General features: G+C 36.3%; 1 protein-coding gene across 3 annotated transcripts in view; it reads right to left on the bottom strand.

Annotated features, from left to right (window-relative positions):
* raph1a (Ras association (RalGDS/AF-6) and pleckstrin homology domains 1a) overlaps positions 1 to 16,457 on the bottom strand; it is a 76,811-nt gene that overhangs the window by 47,869 nt on the left and 12,485 nt on the right. For all 3 annotated transcript variants that reach the window (XM_051118886.1, XM_051118891.1, XM_051118887.1), the window contains exon 2: positions 6,500 to 6,556. The gene's annotated coding sequence lies outside the window, so the exon portion shown is untranslated. The remainder of the gene's footprint in view (positions 1 to 6,499; positions 6,557 to 16,457) is intronic.

Here is a 16,457-nt window from a genome sequence, read left to right as displayed (position 1 = left end):
CCAACAGAAACAAACTTGTATTTGACATTAGGCTATAATTTGGTTTAAAAGACAACATTTTACAGGTGATAAATGTCTATCAAGTTGGTTTGTTTGGGTGGGAGCTCGTACAAGTGGTTCACTTGCCAGGAAAAGATGAAAACAACAAATAGAGTATGATCCTTTCAAACAGAAGCAACAAAGAGATGAAAAGAGATCTTCCTGTGTGTCCATAAGCAGGACGCAGGTCATTCATCACTGGTGTGTATATGTATGTTTATGCATGTGTGTGCGTGTGTGATAGTCTACCAAGAGCAATATTACTTCACCATAAAAATCACTACAATTATATATATATATATATATATATATATATATATATATATATATATATATATGTGTGTGGGTGGATCCTGGATCACAAAACCAGTCATAGGGTCATTTTCTTCAAAATCGAGAATTATACATCATCTGAAAGCTGAATAAATAAGCTTTCCATTGTTGTATGGTTTGTTAGGATTAGACAATATTTAGGATTATACAACTATTTTAATACCTGAAATCAAAATATTGAGAAAATTACCTTTAAAGTTGTCATATATTTTCATATATGTTTTCCTATATTTACAGTAGGAATTTTACGAAATATCTTCGTGGAACATGATCTTTACTTAATTTCCTAATGATTTTTGCCATATAAAGAAAAATCAATAATTTTGACCCATACAATGTATTTTTGGCTATTGATACAAATTTACCCCAGCGACTTAAGACTGGTTTTGTGGTCCAGGGTCACATATATATACACACACACACACACACAATAATATATATATATATATATATATATATATATATATATATTATAGGCTTTGTTCTGATCTCACCTTTGAACCAACAAACCCAAAGCCAGAAACTACTGTAATTAATACTCATAGCTACATCCACCCTTGCTAGAGAAAAAGGTATTCATCCCACCTTATCCAAATAAGAAAAAATCTTGCAAAACAAAAGGTAAAGACGCTAAATACAGAAACCCACTAGACTGGGGATAGTTGATGGCGTCTGGCTCTAGAACAGCTGTCTGTCCATGACCAAATTAAACACTGGAACCAAAGCTAGGCCAAGTATTCCATCCATTTGTCTCGTCAATCACGTGGTCAATTCACATTAGCGAGAAAGCACGGGGTTAAGAGGAGGAGGGAAAAGAAAAGATGTGGAAGCAAAAGAAGGATTCAGAGGTCCTAACATCCTGCAACAGAGTGACAAAGCATCACTAATGTCATCATTCACGCACAACTGAGTGCAGTAAACGTGAGACATGCATGAAGACTCCCTACGCGGGCTTGGCAACACACACAATGGCAGAGAGTCTTCACACGCGGCTCTGCCAATTACATGCAGAGCAGAGGATCCAAAACAAACTCCAAATTAACAAATTAGCCATTCTGTAATCCCTATATAGTGATTCAATTTAATTCACCTGATAGTTCATTATTTGCCAAAAATCACATCCAAAAGCATAGACGCAAACTGAAATATTAATTGTAACCCTGGACCACAAAACCAGTGTAAGTAGCACGGCTATATTTCTAGCCAAAATGCATTGTATGGGTCAAAATTATCGATTTTTTCTTTTATGCCAAAAATCATTAGGATATTAAGTAAAGATCATGTTCCACGAAGAACTTCCTACTGTAAATATATTAAAACTTAATATTTGATTAGTAATATGCATTGCTAAGAACTTCATGTGGACAAATTTAAAGGCGATTTTCTCAATATTTAGATTTTTTTGCACCCTCAGATTTCAGATTTTCACATAGTTGCATCTTGGCCAAACATTGCCCTATCCTAACAAACCATAAATCAATGGAAAGCTATAAATCTCAATTAAAAAAAATGACGCTTATGAGGCCTACACTCATGTCTAGATGCCCCTTTATACATCTCAAGACCCAGAAGGGTGTGGCGTCTGCCAACGACACATATTGGCGATTCCCCAGACATCGCAACCAGCACAGATGCTCCAGTTTTCCAATCCCAGCTGCACAGTAACAGGGTCACACCTGATAACACACAGGAAATACAAAGCAGGTGCTTTAAAATCTACCTTATGAAAACACAGCAAGTCATCCTCTAGCTAAAAAGCCTCAAAATCATCCAACAAAGTAAAACAATCTTAAAAATAAAGGTTCGAAAAGATGTTTTTTGTATCGATGCAATAGAAGATACATTTTGGGTTCCTAAAAAGAACCATTTATTCTGAGTGTAAAGAACATTTAAATAACACATTTATAAAGAGCCTGTATTCGAAAGGCTCCATGCATGCCAATAAAGAACGTTTTTTTTTTTTTTTTATAAGTATACCAAAACCATATCAGCCAAGCCTCTCTAAAGTCACAGCCGTATCTCAGAGGTTAAATATATAGCCAAGGCATAAACTCTAGCTGGGATAAAAGGGGGCAAGACTGTCTGCCTCGGGCACTTAGGGAAATGAGGGGCCCTTATTCAGTGACAGCACAGAGACAGATCAGAGGCAGTCTTGCTGATGCTACCATTAAATTTAATGAGTAAGGAGAAAGAGGGGTTTCTGCAGTAGACAGTGAATGGAATCAAAGATGACGATTCTGGTACAGGACAGTCCAGCTGAGGCCCCATTTACACACAGCAGGGGGTTTTGTGTTCATCCACAGAGACATAATGCACCACACTATGAATCAATACTGCTGCCCATTCTCTTTTCAAGCAAACCCACGAGCTTTGAACATGGGCCAGGCTGGCAGAAGTGTCTGTGTACACATCACAATGACCTGCAGTTCATCAATAGCAAAGCTGAGGCTAATTTGAGTTCATGCAAACATAGCCTGGGGCTGGTCACAACTGTTTTCAAATGTAGATCACTTTCCATGCTACACTACACCCATTTAATACTGATAAGGGATGCAGAGAGCTGAGATTTGCAGCCATGAAGCAACCAGAAGTCATTAATTATCAATGAGCGTACAATGTAAATCTATAAATTTAAGATTATAACAATGTGGGGTCAGTAAGACTTCTTTTTAAAGAAATTAATTTATTCAGATTAGATGCATTAAAAATGCTCTTCTTTTGAACTTTTTATTCATGAAAGAACCCTGAAATCACTAAAATATTAAGCAACAAAACTGTTTTCAGACTGACAAGCCTGACAGATGGCTACTGAATAAATTACATTTTAAAGTATATTAAAATCGAACACTTTTTTATTGTACAATCTCACAATATATATTTTACAGTATTTCACAATACTGTTTTTACTGTATTTTTATTCAAAAGCAGCCTTAGTGAGCATAAGAGACTTCTTTCAAAAACATTTGAACATTTTATCAACCAACCTTTTGAACAATAACATAATGTAATATAATAAAACATCGTATTATTGTGGTAACACATTGAATGGGTAGATAAAAGCACATTGCAGTTCTCCATTACGTGCTTTCCTGTGGGTGCTCTGACATCACTCCATTTCCTGTACCCACTTGCTCTTTTCTTATCTTCAAGAATCCAGTACAATCTGAGCAGTCGATTTGTATGGTGCTGAAAGGTCAAGGCGGAACAGAATTCAGTAGAATAAGTTTGCTAAGGTCAACACCACTTCAGGATCTACATTTGAAAGAGCTTACGAGTCAGCCAAAGGCCATTCTTCCAAACAAAAACAAAGATCCTGGTTTGTACATGTTATGAATAGAATCAAAACTATCACACCCTTTCTAGAGGGCTGCATAGGAGGCAGACACACAAACCGGCCCTTGAAAATGGATATTTGGATAGACAGACCAATATTTAGCCTAGAGATCCTACATTATGTTGAGCCTTAGTGCCACATAAATGCCACTATCCATGACAAGGGTAAAAAACAGAAACTTTTTTTAACAATAGGCTCATAAAAAGAAGTAATTACATTTTAGAAAATGTTTGTCCATCTCAGGAGGTCAAACTAAATATCTTTTTAATCAGCAACACTTTATAATAAGGTTTATTAGTTAACATTAGTTAACTACATTAGTTAACAAGAATGAACGATACTTCTACAGCATTTACTAATGCGTTATTAAAATCACAAGTTGTGTTTGTTAACATTAGGTAATGCACTGTGAACTAACATGAACAATGAATGACTGTATTTTTTTATTTAACATTAAAAAAGATGAATAAACAATGTAATAAACGTATTCATGTTCATTGTTCATTCATGTTAGTTAATACCATTAACTAATATTAACAAATGACACCTTATTGTAAAGTGTTACATTTTTATCTGATTATTTTATATGATGTTTGCCAGTTTTGCAACCCTGTTACGAAATCAGAAGCATGGAGCAATGATTTTAAGGATTTTGTTAATTTACACAGTATCAACGAATGCTTAAAATAAAATAAATTAATTAAAATTAAATCAGTAACAGGGTTGAAAGTAAATGTTTTTTTGTTTTTTTTTCAACTTTAGCCTATATTCACTCAGTAGAGCCAAACTAGTTTGTGGACAAGTCTTTGTTTATTAGTATTTATTGGTGAAATTATACACATTTATCACAAATTAAATAAAAAATATTTTCTTTTATGAATTATGTTGAATTATATAACAGTAACAGTAAATACATTATATATATATATATATATATATATATATATATATATATTAAGAAAATCACTTTTACTGTTGTCCAAATGAAGTTCTTAGCACTACATATTACTAATCAAAAACTAGGTTTTGATATATTTAGGGTAGCAAACTTACAAAATATCTTTATGGAACATGATCTGATACTTAATATCCTGATGATCTTTGGCATAAAAGAAAAATTGATCATTTTGACCCATACAGTGTATTGTTGGCTATTGCTACAAATATAATTGTGCCACTTATGACTGGTTTTGTGGTCCAGGGTCACATATATTTTCTACAATGCACTGAACGTCAGTTCAACCTATTTCATCAGTTTGATAAAGAAAGAGCGAACAAAACCTCTTGAGATATGGCAGGCCCAAAAAAAAGAGTATAATTCCAAAGAATTCAAGCATTTACTTCTTTAAAAAAAAAATTCTGGGCCATGCTGGCTTTAGATAGCAGCTGAACTCAAGAGTTGCTACAGACTCCAAAAACAGCACACAGTGGGACAGAGCGGCTGCCCGGGAGCAGCACATACTTTCAGATTCTATTTCTATCTCAACCAAAACAATTAGAAACGCAACACCTTTCCACAGTCTGTGTGGAAAGCTTCTTCTCCGGCATCTGGGGAACTAAAAACATCTCAGCTTTTCTTCAAGGCTACTGACATTGATTTCGTTCTCCCTTGACGCCCTTTACCAGTGAATCATGTAACTACAAAAAAAAACAAATAACAATATTAAAATCTCTCTTTACATTATGGAAACCTCCACAGAAGTTTAACCTTGTCTGCTCATTTTACAAAATTTCCACTAGGTACATGACATCTTGTTCCTTAGACAAGTGGTCTAGACACTTAACGCAGAGGGAAAACTCAACACTCTTTCGCTGCACCTCACTGATGAGGAAAACGACACTTTGTGTAATTATTGTTCAAGGAAACTTGAGAGTGTAAAGCCTTTGCTCGTGCATTGGTGGGGCCCAAGGGGTCTGACATCCTCTCCCACTGTCCCCTTTCATTAGTACAGAGCTAAAGCAGGCACTCTGAGAAGATGACCACAGTTCTGCAACTCCCTCCGAGACGAGACATGAAGAGGCACTAACTGAGAGGGTGGATAGAGGGAGGCAGCACTGAGGTTTCCTCAAGGCGGGGTTCGAGGGGTTAATGATAGTGCGCACACGTGCGCTGGAATGTACGGCAGGCGGCAGGTCTCAGACCTGATAACAGGGCAGACGACACACAGGGATGTAATTCAGGACCATCAGAGTCCCGGAGGAGAGACTGGGTCTACTGTTTCCATACATCCCCACATGCTTTCACTTTTCAAATGGAATTACCAATGCAGACAGACTCTGTGGCGAGCGAACAGGAGGATCCGAGGCTTAGACCAGCGTTATTTGAGATTTCGCTAACTTCTGGGAGGTTTTAAGGGTTGAGTCTGCCCACAGACATTATGTTCCTTTCAAAACACACATCACATGTCTATGGAAATATTCAGAGTGTTTTTAAAAAGTATTATGAAATGTTTCGAGAGCAGAGCCAGTCACGCACGTGGGATGAGATCATAACTTTGTTGTTATAATTTTCTACTACTGATTCAAAAAAAAGTAAAGACATTTTTTTAAGGTGTGTAAGTGCACCACTAGTGTCATCAAATCAAATTACAATAGTTTACAATTTTCAAGGAACTCAGTCTATGATGTAACACTAAAACTAAGTAGTTATTAAAAATAAAAATATATATTGTATATACAGCAGTCCACCACCTGAGATTTCAATATTTAAACAGCACGCATGACCTTTTTGGTCAATTTTGGCCAACAAACAAAATAATGCAGTCAGCTGTTTTAGTGCTAGAGAAAGCTTACCTTTGGTTCTGTGGCAGTGCCAAGCTGATTTCTGAATGGGAAAGTTCCTCAATCAATCTGTGGAACAGAAAAAGAGTAATTAATTAAAGTCGCCCTGGTGTATTATTCATTTAGATCGAAAGGAGAGCTACAAATCAGTCCACTTCAGCCATCAGATCTGCAGGTTAAGAACGCATTATGCAGCTGCTGTACCTGATGTGACAATGCAAAGTCAAAGGAAATCAAAGAGAACGATTACTGTGGCCACCATTCATAACCAAGTTGATTGGACCACAAAAAACTGGAAAAAAGGTTTTTTAATGCAACATGGCACTGGTGGTTACGACAGAAATGCTTCAGTATTATAACCACAAGATTCAATTAATGCTTAATGCACATAATGCAAGCACAGTAGTTCTTGTAACAAGGTAAAAGCTTTGACGGAATAAAATTTCAATTAAACTGAAAGCGACTGATTGATTAAGTCATAAAATTAAAGTCTCCTCACAAATCTATGAGATCACAAGAAGCAGATGTTGATATAGGACTGGTTTATGATTTAAAGCATAGCATGTCATTAACTTTTTTCATCATCAGGACTTTATATTAAAACCTATGTATGCTGCAATATGGAGAAAGATTATATTTAAGATTGTAGCAAATAAATTAGAAGCAATATATTTAAAATAAATATTTACCACAGTATCTCAATCAACATAACAATAAAACTTAAAGCGAACATCGGATGCCTATTTTCAACAAGTTGGTATGATTCCTTAGGGTCTTTGTGAAATGTCTGGCACGACCTTTGGTTAAAATTCCTCAGTGGCCGAGCAAACACCCTTTTCATCTTGTCAAAAACAGCTCTATTCACAGCAACCCATTTCAGTGCATGTCTCTTTAAATGATAGTGAGCTACCACTTACCCCACCCCTTCCATTTTTTGTGTATTTGCTGACATTACAAAACAAAACTAATTCACTGCATCCTCAGTTGCTCTGATGTTGGGAGAAAATGGAGATTCTTATGTTCACTTTTACATCCAACTACAAAACACTTTCACTGAAAAAATGGCAGACAGCGTACACTGGCTAAGGGCGGGATTATGCTAATAAAGGACAGTCTATCAGCGGTTGTGGGCAGGGCCTGATCAATATGCCGTCATATTGCTCAGAAAATCGAAACGGCTTGATAACTCAGACTTCAGGTTTTTTTGGGTATTAAAAAAAAAGAGTGAATGGATTTTAAAGATGTCATTAGATGACCATTTTCCACAAGTTGATATGATTCTTTAGGGTCTTAATGAGAAGTCTATAACATACGTTGTCTATAACATACCCTTTTACCTTGTCAAAATCAGCACTGTTCAGAGCGAGCCATTTTGTTGCATGTTCCTTTAAATGCTAATGAGCTCTGCTCACCCCGCCCCTCTCTTCTGTGGGGTGCCGAGGCGTAATGTTTACTTTAGCTGCAAAACTTCGACACTCAGCTCATTTAGAACGGATCTAAGGTGAGACGGTCAAGTCAATCAACTATCGTGGGAGTGGCCTAAGAATGGCATGATTTGAAAAAGGGAATATTACTTATAAAGATGAAAAAATACCACTGGGTGGATGTTTATCATTATAGGGTGGTTGTGTGCACACACTGCCAAAAACACATTTATATTCAAACAACATGTAAAGGTGAATTTTGCATCTGATGACCCCTTTAATCATTGTGAGCTGGTTGTGTCCACACACCGCTAAGACACATTGGCATAGCCAAAAACAAACGATGAAAGGACAAAAATAAGGATAAAAATAAAATTGCAATCATTTAAATGAACAACCAGCCATTAATAAAGTAAAATAAAATAAAATAATAAGTCATTATTGGACACTTTTATATATAGAGGAATATATAAGCTGTATAGGAAGTATAGCATGTCACACTGCAGGACACTGCTGTCACTGGTTGTCATTTCATGCCAACGACCCAATTACTGCAGGCAGGGCTAAAGCACAGATTGTAAACAACACCTCAGATGTGTTTAAAAGAAACCCTGCATATTCCCTATAAGGTATACTGATGTGTTATATCCAGGACTAAATATTAACAAATACTAATAACATATTAAATGCTGCAAGAACCTTCCTAAAAGGGAAATGTTACCATTAGATAAGCTTTAGTGCCTCACATACTCCAGAAATGAAGCGGAGTCAAATCAACACCACTCCACTATAAATACACAGTCAACTGTAGTGGTCTGTGTGGGTCAGTGGGTTAGGATATTTATACATTGAGATTGGGGTTAAATGCTCTGATACACTCTCACACACCCTTCATGTCTGCTACAGCTGTTCACTAGACAACTGGTTGTATTTACGAAGACTAACTGCCTCTGTTAACTTTCCCAAGTTAGTATATTTCCAAAAAACAAAATGAACAAACCAAATCTTAAGTAAAGCAAATCTAAACCACTCACTGATGCGCAGGGGAAGAGCACCAACACATCCAGTGAAGAAAATCACAACCATTTGCAATTCAAATTCAAGGATCAGCTCTCTGCAGCAGGAAGCCACATAAAGCCTAATGTTATGAGCTAGTTACATCTCGTTCATACTGATGGAAGGAGAAACAAAAGAGCGATTATCACTGTGACCTCCTGCACATCCTTCTGTCCATGCAGATGAAAACCGATACACTTCCCTTTGCGAATGATGAGCAGGTGAGCGAAAGTATAGTGCAGAGCAGCATGCATGTAATGCAGAACTGCAGTACACGGTTGCAGGGTTTTAGTGCAGGACGTCAGAGAGAAGAAACAGAGCTGTCACACAGCATCAAAGCAAGCAGTGATCACACACTGACCTAATACTGCAGCTCAATTTAGACATAACCGCACTAGTGGAAGGATCTTGTGCCATTTAGGCCAGTTTCATTCAGAAAAAGAAAATGACAAACTCATGCTTTTGATATAACAAGCTACTTCTCCCCAATGAATAGAAGAATACTGCTACATCAAATCTTTAATATAACACAGTATGAGCACAATGGTTTCGATGTAATAAAAAGAATCAAACTAAAAGTAGTGACAGCATATTCTGAACAGCAATTCTGCTGTTCATTATGTTTCTAAATTTAAAATTAGAAGTGTGTTTTATGGATGGATGGATGGACGGACTTTATTGGACAAAATCTCAACAGCCATTCCTTGCCATTATAAAGTTTGGAGAAGATTCATACATCATTTGAAAGCTGAATAAATAAGCTTTCCATTGATGTATGGTTAAGAATAGGACAATATTTGGCTGAGATATAACTATTTGAAAATCTGGAATCTGAGGGTACAAAAAAAAAATTCAAATCAAAATACTGAGAAAATTGCATTTAAAGTTGTTCAAATTAAATTCTTAGCAATGCATATTACTAAACTAAATTAAGTTTTGATATATGCACAGTAGGAAATTTACAAAATATCTTCATGGAACATAATCTTTACTTTATCCTAATGATTTTTGGCATAAAAGAAAAATCAATAATTTTGACCTATACAATGTATTGTTGGCTACTGCTATGAATATACCCATGCTACTTAGTGACTGGTTTTGTGGTCCAGGGTTACACATATATACATATATAAAAAAAAATTCATTATGTAAGTTTAAACATAACAAGTTCTTCTATATGTAAAATGTATTGACCTATGCGTGTTGTAGCAAAATTTCTTACAAATTTTACAGGAAAAAAACATTTTCTATTGTCAATAGTGTAGTGATGAAGCACAGTTTACACAGAAGTCGCTTTCAAAACAAGCAGCAACCGATTTTGACCCTGAAAATCTGCAGAACAACTGTAAATGTGACCGCACCTATAGACTACTGATATGAAGAATGTATAATGTAATAATGACTGTAATTTAACTACTAAAAGTCTCACTTTAAACCTCACACTCATTCACTTTTTTCCATTTGTTGTTGTGCCGCTTTCTCGCAATGGTTTTCAGTTGGCTATATGACTGTAATCTTCATCTCAAGTAAGTGTGCATCATTTTCAAAAGTAGTATCTGTTTGCTTATGGATAATACTTAACACACTTTCATAGCAATTTAATTTTTTTCCCCCAAAACATACAAAAAACTGATGTCAAATTTGCATGAATTCATCTCATTTGCACATTTTTGTATGATCTGCACATGCCCCACTGATGGACTTTCTCTCTTTTCTTCCTGTAAACATCATAACTTTTCATAAGACTCAAATCATTCTAACTCATACAATGCAAATTCACCAAAACATAAAATAGTTAGATTTTCTCATGAGATCTGAGTTGGTAATAACTTACTAATGAAAACATTGTACAGACTGACTGAAAGACTGCAACATAACAGAAAAACGGACAGATGTTTTCGATATTGTGACATAACATTCAAGTGAAACAGATTATCAAAAAAATGTTGGGGACTTTGTTCTATCCATCAGTTGTTGATTAGATGAAGAATGCAAGCTTGAGGTCAACTGTAAGCAAAGGGCAAGGTTTAAATTCTGCATTTTAATAAAAAATTTAATAAAAACATTAAACACACATGGATGAATTGTTCACATTTCATGCTAACTTTAAAACAAGTTAACTGGTAAATTCACATCAGGCCATGTTCGATTTCGTTTTGCAGACGAAGCAGGCAGCTATGTGTATTTGTTTAATTAATGTATGTGTATCTGTGTGCACGTCTCTCGTCCTACAGCTCTCGTTACAAAGTCAGAGCTGTAAAGAGGAAGCTCCGCTCGCCCTCTGGACAGACACAGATTAAAAGAGGAAAGGGGGGAGCTGCTGACAGCCTCTGACTGCACCGCCAAGGGCTTTAGTGTGTCACCTGTCCCTTCAGCCTCCAGGGCTACGTTTGGAATTGAAATAATTAACCTGGCAGAGCCAGCGAGCTGCTGGTGGTAGTGTTGAGGGACACAGCAGAGGCTGAGAATCATTATTAGGTCAATAGGACTCGTAGAAGGAATGGACCAGAGGCCATACTATGGCTTTGATATGTGATGGGTGTTTAACAGCGAAAGCCACTGCATGCTTTCTCTTTGAAGCCCTGGAGAAGAATTACCATCACCCATTCAAGAAAACGGTCTTTAGCATCATAGCTAGTGGTGGTAATTAGAACTCAAGCAGCTCAGAGAAAATAGAGTACTGCAACAACTGGGTCATGCAAATGGTTGGAGGCAGACGACTTCTACCACCTCTCTACAAGGTCTGGTGTGACTCAGTAGGTTCAAAAGAATGAAAAAAGGGAATCTTCTGAGGCAATCTGCTGTTAATCCAAGAAATAGTTTATATGGGACTAAATATAAACTGTGCTTTAAGGCTTCAGGTGGCACACCTTTGAGGAATTATGTCATTAAATATTTTTTCAAATGAAGCACGTTTTTAGGTGGGTCACTCTATGACAAACCAGAGGGCAAAATAACTCATTATCTGTGTTTGCTAAAGCAACTATCATTACTGCTCATACTTATTTTTGAAAACGCCAACTCCACATACATTAAAAAATGCTGGGCTATTTTTTTTAACCCAAATACTGGGTTTAGCTTGTTGGGTCATTTTATTGGGTTACTTCTAACATTTTTTACCCAGGTGCTGCATAGTTTTTCCTGCACTCCAAAAATGTTGGCTTGTTTTTTTTTTTTTTAACCCAAATGCTGGGTTCAGCTTGTTGGGTTATTTTATTCAGTTATTTTGAACATTCTTACTCAGGTGCTGGGTAGTTCTTTTTTTGTACTCTAAAAATGCTGAGTTATTTTTTTTAACCCAAATGCTGGGTTATGCTGGGTTGTTTTTATTCAGTTATTTTGAACATTCTTACCCAGGTGCTGGGTAGTTTTTCTGCACTCTAAAACGCTGGGTTATTTTTTTATGTATTTTTTTTTTAAAACTTAAATGCTGGGTTCAGCTTGTTGGGTCATTTTATTGGGTTATTTCTAACATTTTTACCAAGGTGCTGGGTAGTTTTTCTGCACTCTATAAGTTCATTTACGGTCATTTTTACTGTCAATAGGAATTATGAACTTCCTCACATACCTACCCAGCGCTGGGTCAGTGTAACCTAATTTTGGGTAGTCTGTGCCAAACCGGTTAAGACTGGACACTTTTGTCAGTGGTCATTTTGTGTTTTGTCCTGAGAGAAAACTTGACTGACAGGAAAATTCCTGAATGTAATTAAGGTATGTGTTACATTGTATTCCTATCAAATTATTACTGTATAAATTGGAAATGTCTGTAGTCTCAAATATTTAGTTTTTTTGTTTAAACGTACGTCATAGCTTACGTCTGCTTGGAATGCTAGCCTTCAACAAATGCAGCATCCACGGATCTACACTCAAAGCATACGACGCACCAGTGCCACCATGAAAGTTTCACTTCACGCCAAACGAATGCACAACCGGGGTTGAAAGACAACGCAACTTCGCTGTTATATGTAACAAAGGATTTTGTGCGCTCCACTCTACAACAGAAGCACTGTCGATCTAGTGCGCCATTGTTGCTGCTGTGGTTGCACTACACGTTTGACAGGCTAAAACTTAAATGTCGGACAGACAAGATGCCATGAGGTAAAGCTGTTTGGTGTAACATGATACAAGTTATTTAAAGAAATACAAGTCATTTAAAGAAATGGAACAGCCTACAGATAGCAGTTTTCTTCCCAAAGACTTGCGTCTTTATTCTGGTGGGTGATAAAACATGCAAAAATATCCCATAAACTTACACTTAAGGAGGCACCATATCTAGATACCAGGGTTTTAACTTGTGCCTACAAGTAACCACCCAAGCAACCACATCAACACACTTACATTCAGTAAACATTTACACAGTTGGAAAAAAAATTGCTGAACAAGTGTAAATGGTGTCCGCACCTTAGATGTGGCTACTTCTGCTTTTCCAGAGAACGGCAAGTATCTTACATTTACCACCAACTAAGCACATTGTATGACTCTGGTAAAGTGTAAAAGCGTTTTAGTCAAATATGAGACCCACATGAAGTAACAAGGAAAGAACAGGGTCCATTTAGACTCCAAAATTGCTCTGGCCAGTGACACAGATGAACATACACACTCAAAAATATGACTCAACCACCACCCACTACGACCTCCAACAAGTCTCAGACAAAAGCCTCTCTGTACGCTTGTCTTTTATGGGAGAGTTATGCTTTGAGTGGCCCAACTCCCATGACCACATGTCTTTTCTACCCAGAGTATCCTAAAATGAGCCACATGGACGGCAAGACAGTCACCCCTCCTTCCCTGAGCTTTAACAAAACCGGGTGGTGCTTAGTGTTAGCGTAGCCACTGATGAAAATAGCATCAGTCAATAAGGATACACAAGAGACAATCGCTTCTACATTAGATCATTGCAGGAAAACACAACAACGAGAAAGAATGGTGTTAAAATGGAGCTGGTGGAGAAGCAAGACAAAGCAGGAACAATATTGGTTGCAGCCATTTCCTCCTATATAAAAATAGAACCGTATCCGGAGGCTGAAGTGATGTTATAGAGAAACTAGCCAGCGTGTACAGGCGGGAAGAGCTTCTATGGACATCCAGTTTTTCAGAGTGGAAACAATTCAAAGGCAAATATCAGAAATGTAAAAACTCAATAACCAACAGGGATCTCTTCCTGTTTTTTTCTCTGGGAGGGAGAGTAAGCATGAGAAGATACCTCATCCATATCGATCTCTCAGCACGCTGTTGGCTTTTCCCGGAAATGCTGCAGCTCTGTACACTGGGATCTGCCATTATACATGGAATGGCGGTGTGAGGCATTGTTCCACATCACCTCTCAGATTTAGCCTGCTACAACAGTATATTGTATGCCGTATTATATAGTACAAATACCGCATGTAGGGCCCTATGAAATCCATTTTATTTTTTTCCATTGCTTTAATTTAACTGGATTCCATTTATCATCATTTTTTATTGGTTAAATTAAAAAACATTAATCAAAAAGCATGTCTAATTAACTGAAATCATGAAACTTACACAATTTAACAGCAATTTATTAAAAGTTTAACAAAAATTTAATTTTTAAGATTAAATTTTTATAAATGTGTTATTTTTTTCTCAAATTTAGTTTTATTTTGACCAATTTCTGTGTTTTCCATTAATTTTCTGGATTGCACTTTAATGGTTTCATTACATGTTAATAAATTAAAAGCATCTCTAATTAATTGATTTTATATTTAAAAAAATAATTATTTATTATTATTTTATTTATTCCTCTTTTTTTCCAAAACACATTTACATTTTTCAATTTTGGTAAATATTTTTTACGGTAAATATTCCTTATAAAATAATGTTTTAATAATTATTTTATTAGTAGTAGTTGTACTATCATTACATTCATTAATAAACTTCTGTCACACTTTCTTCAAGTTAAACTGAACTTTTATTTTGACAGGTTGCTGTGAAGACCTTCAAGTATCTGTTTGTATACGATATGACGATAGCTTTTCTCAAATGAAACAGTAAAATGCTCATGAAGTGAGTCTCAGAGCAGTTCTGGAGATTGTTTACGTACTCAAACACTGATGCGGCACAGGCTGAAAACACTGCAAGCATCACACGCGCTTTAATGTGTAGTAAATGAAACCGTGCATCTGCGCCATTCATTCACACAGAGACTCTCAGAACATACAGGACTCATATTTAAAATAATATTTTTAGCAGCTTAATATTCACAGACACTAGTCCATGTCACGTTTTGATTTAAGTGTCCTGACCTACATTCCGTATTATACAGTAAATTCTATTTTTATGACTGGATTCAGTCCGCCTTGCCGAAATCATAGGGCCCTAAATATGCCACCACTGAAACTACACACAAAGAGATCTGCAGATTCAAAAATACTGAAAATATAAGTCATTCACAAGTTCTATCATTTAAGAACATCCATTAGAGATTTTTTCTAACAAGTAACAGTCGACATTTGATATTTAATTTTAAATGTATTTAAATAATCATCAGCTTATTGGTATTGGACAGAATTTTAATATCACTTTGTCCCCAGCATCACAATTTACAAAAAAAAAACATGATGATTTAACAATGAAAATGAAAGCAAAACATAATAAAAAGCTCTTCCATATTAGGCAACACCTCAGGCATGAGTCTGATGAAGAGCCATCGTATGAACTCCAACAGACCTGCTTTGAAATTCAATCCCATATTCAGGAGGAGGGAGCACAAATCCATGAGCCATCTCCACTTTCAAACCACAGTAGCTGTCTTTATCTCATTTAGTCACACAATGGTGTGTGTATGTGCATGTCTGGGTTTAATCGCAGAAGAGCTGATTAGTTTCTGTGCACTGTAATTGGTGCCACTGGAGGGTGAGAGTGATCTGTTTCAGAACACACACATGATGAGTATTAAGAAGCACGCAATAGCAGAAATGCATCTCTGAGCCAAATATGACAATGAAAACTCTCATCAGGAACTCTTAAAGATAATAAGTACATTATGTGTACTATGGATCCTCTACAGTGAATGGGTGCCATCAGAATGAGAGTCCAAACAGCTGATAAAAACATAATTCACTAGTAATCTACACAGCTCCTGTCCTTCAGTTAACGTTTTTCAAAAAAGCTCTCGGATTTCATCAAAAATATCTTAATTTTTTTTTACGAAGATGAATAAAGGTCTTGCGGGTTTGGAACGACATGAGGGTGAGTAATTAATGACAGAATTTTCATTTTAGGTTGAACTGTCCCTGCTAAGCAAATGATGTTAAATATCTCCAAATTTTTGCAAATTTTCTTTTTTCGGTGAACTATACTTTTAAGGCTCTGTGATTGCAGTGCATAATGGGATTGTTTTAAGACGTAAAAGTTACATGCTTTAACATGTACTCAAAATTCACACAGAGAGTGCAACTATGATGCCCTAAAATGCTGCATACACAGGCAGCTCACTAGGTCTAACACAGGATAAAAGATTTTCACCTTTT

This window comes from Labeo rohita, chromosome 9 (assembly GCF_022985175.1).
Source record: "Labeo rohita strain BAU-BD-2019 chromosome 9, IGBB_LRoh.1.0, whole genome shotgun sequence".
In the NCBI taxonomy this organism is placed as follows: domain Eukaryota; kingdom Metazoa; phylum Chordata; class Actinopteri; order Cypriniformes; family Cyprinidae; genus Labeo; species Labeo rohita.
Note: the sequence above shows the minus strand (reverse complement) of the source record. Positions and strands in the feature narration are given on the sequence as shown.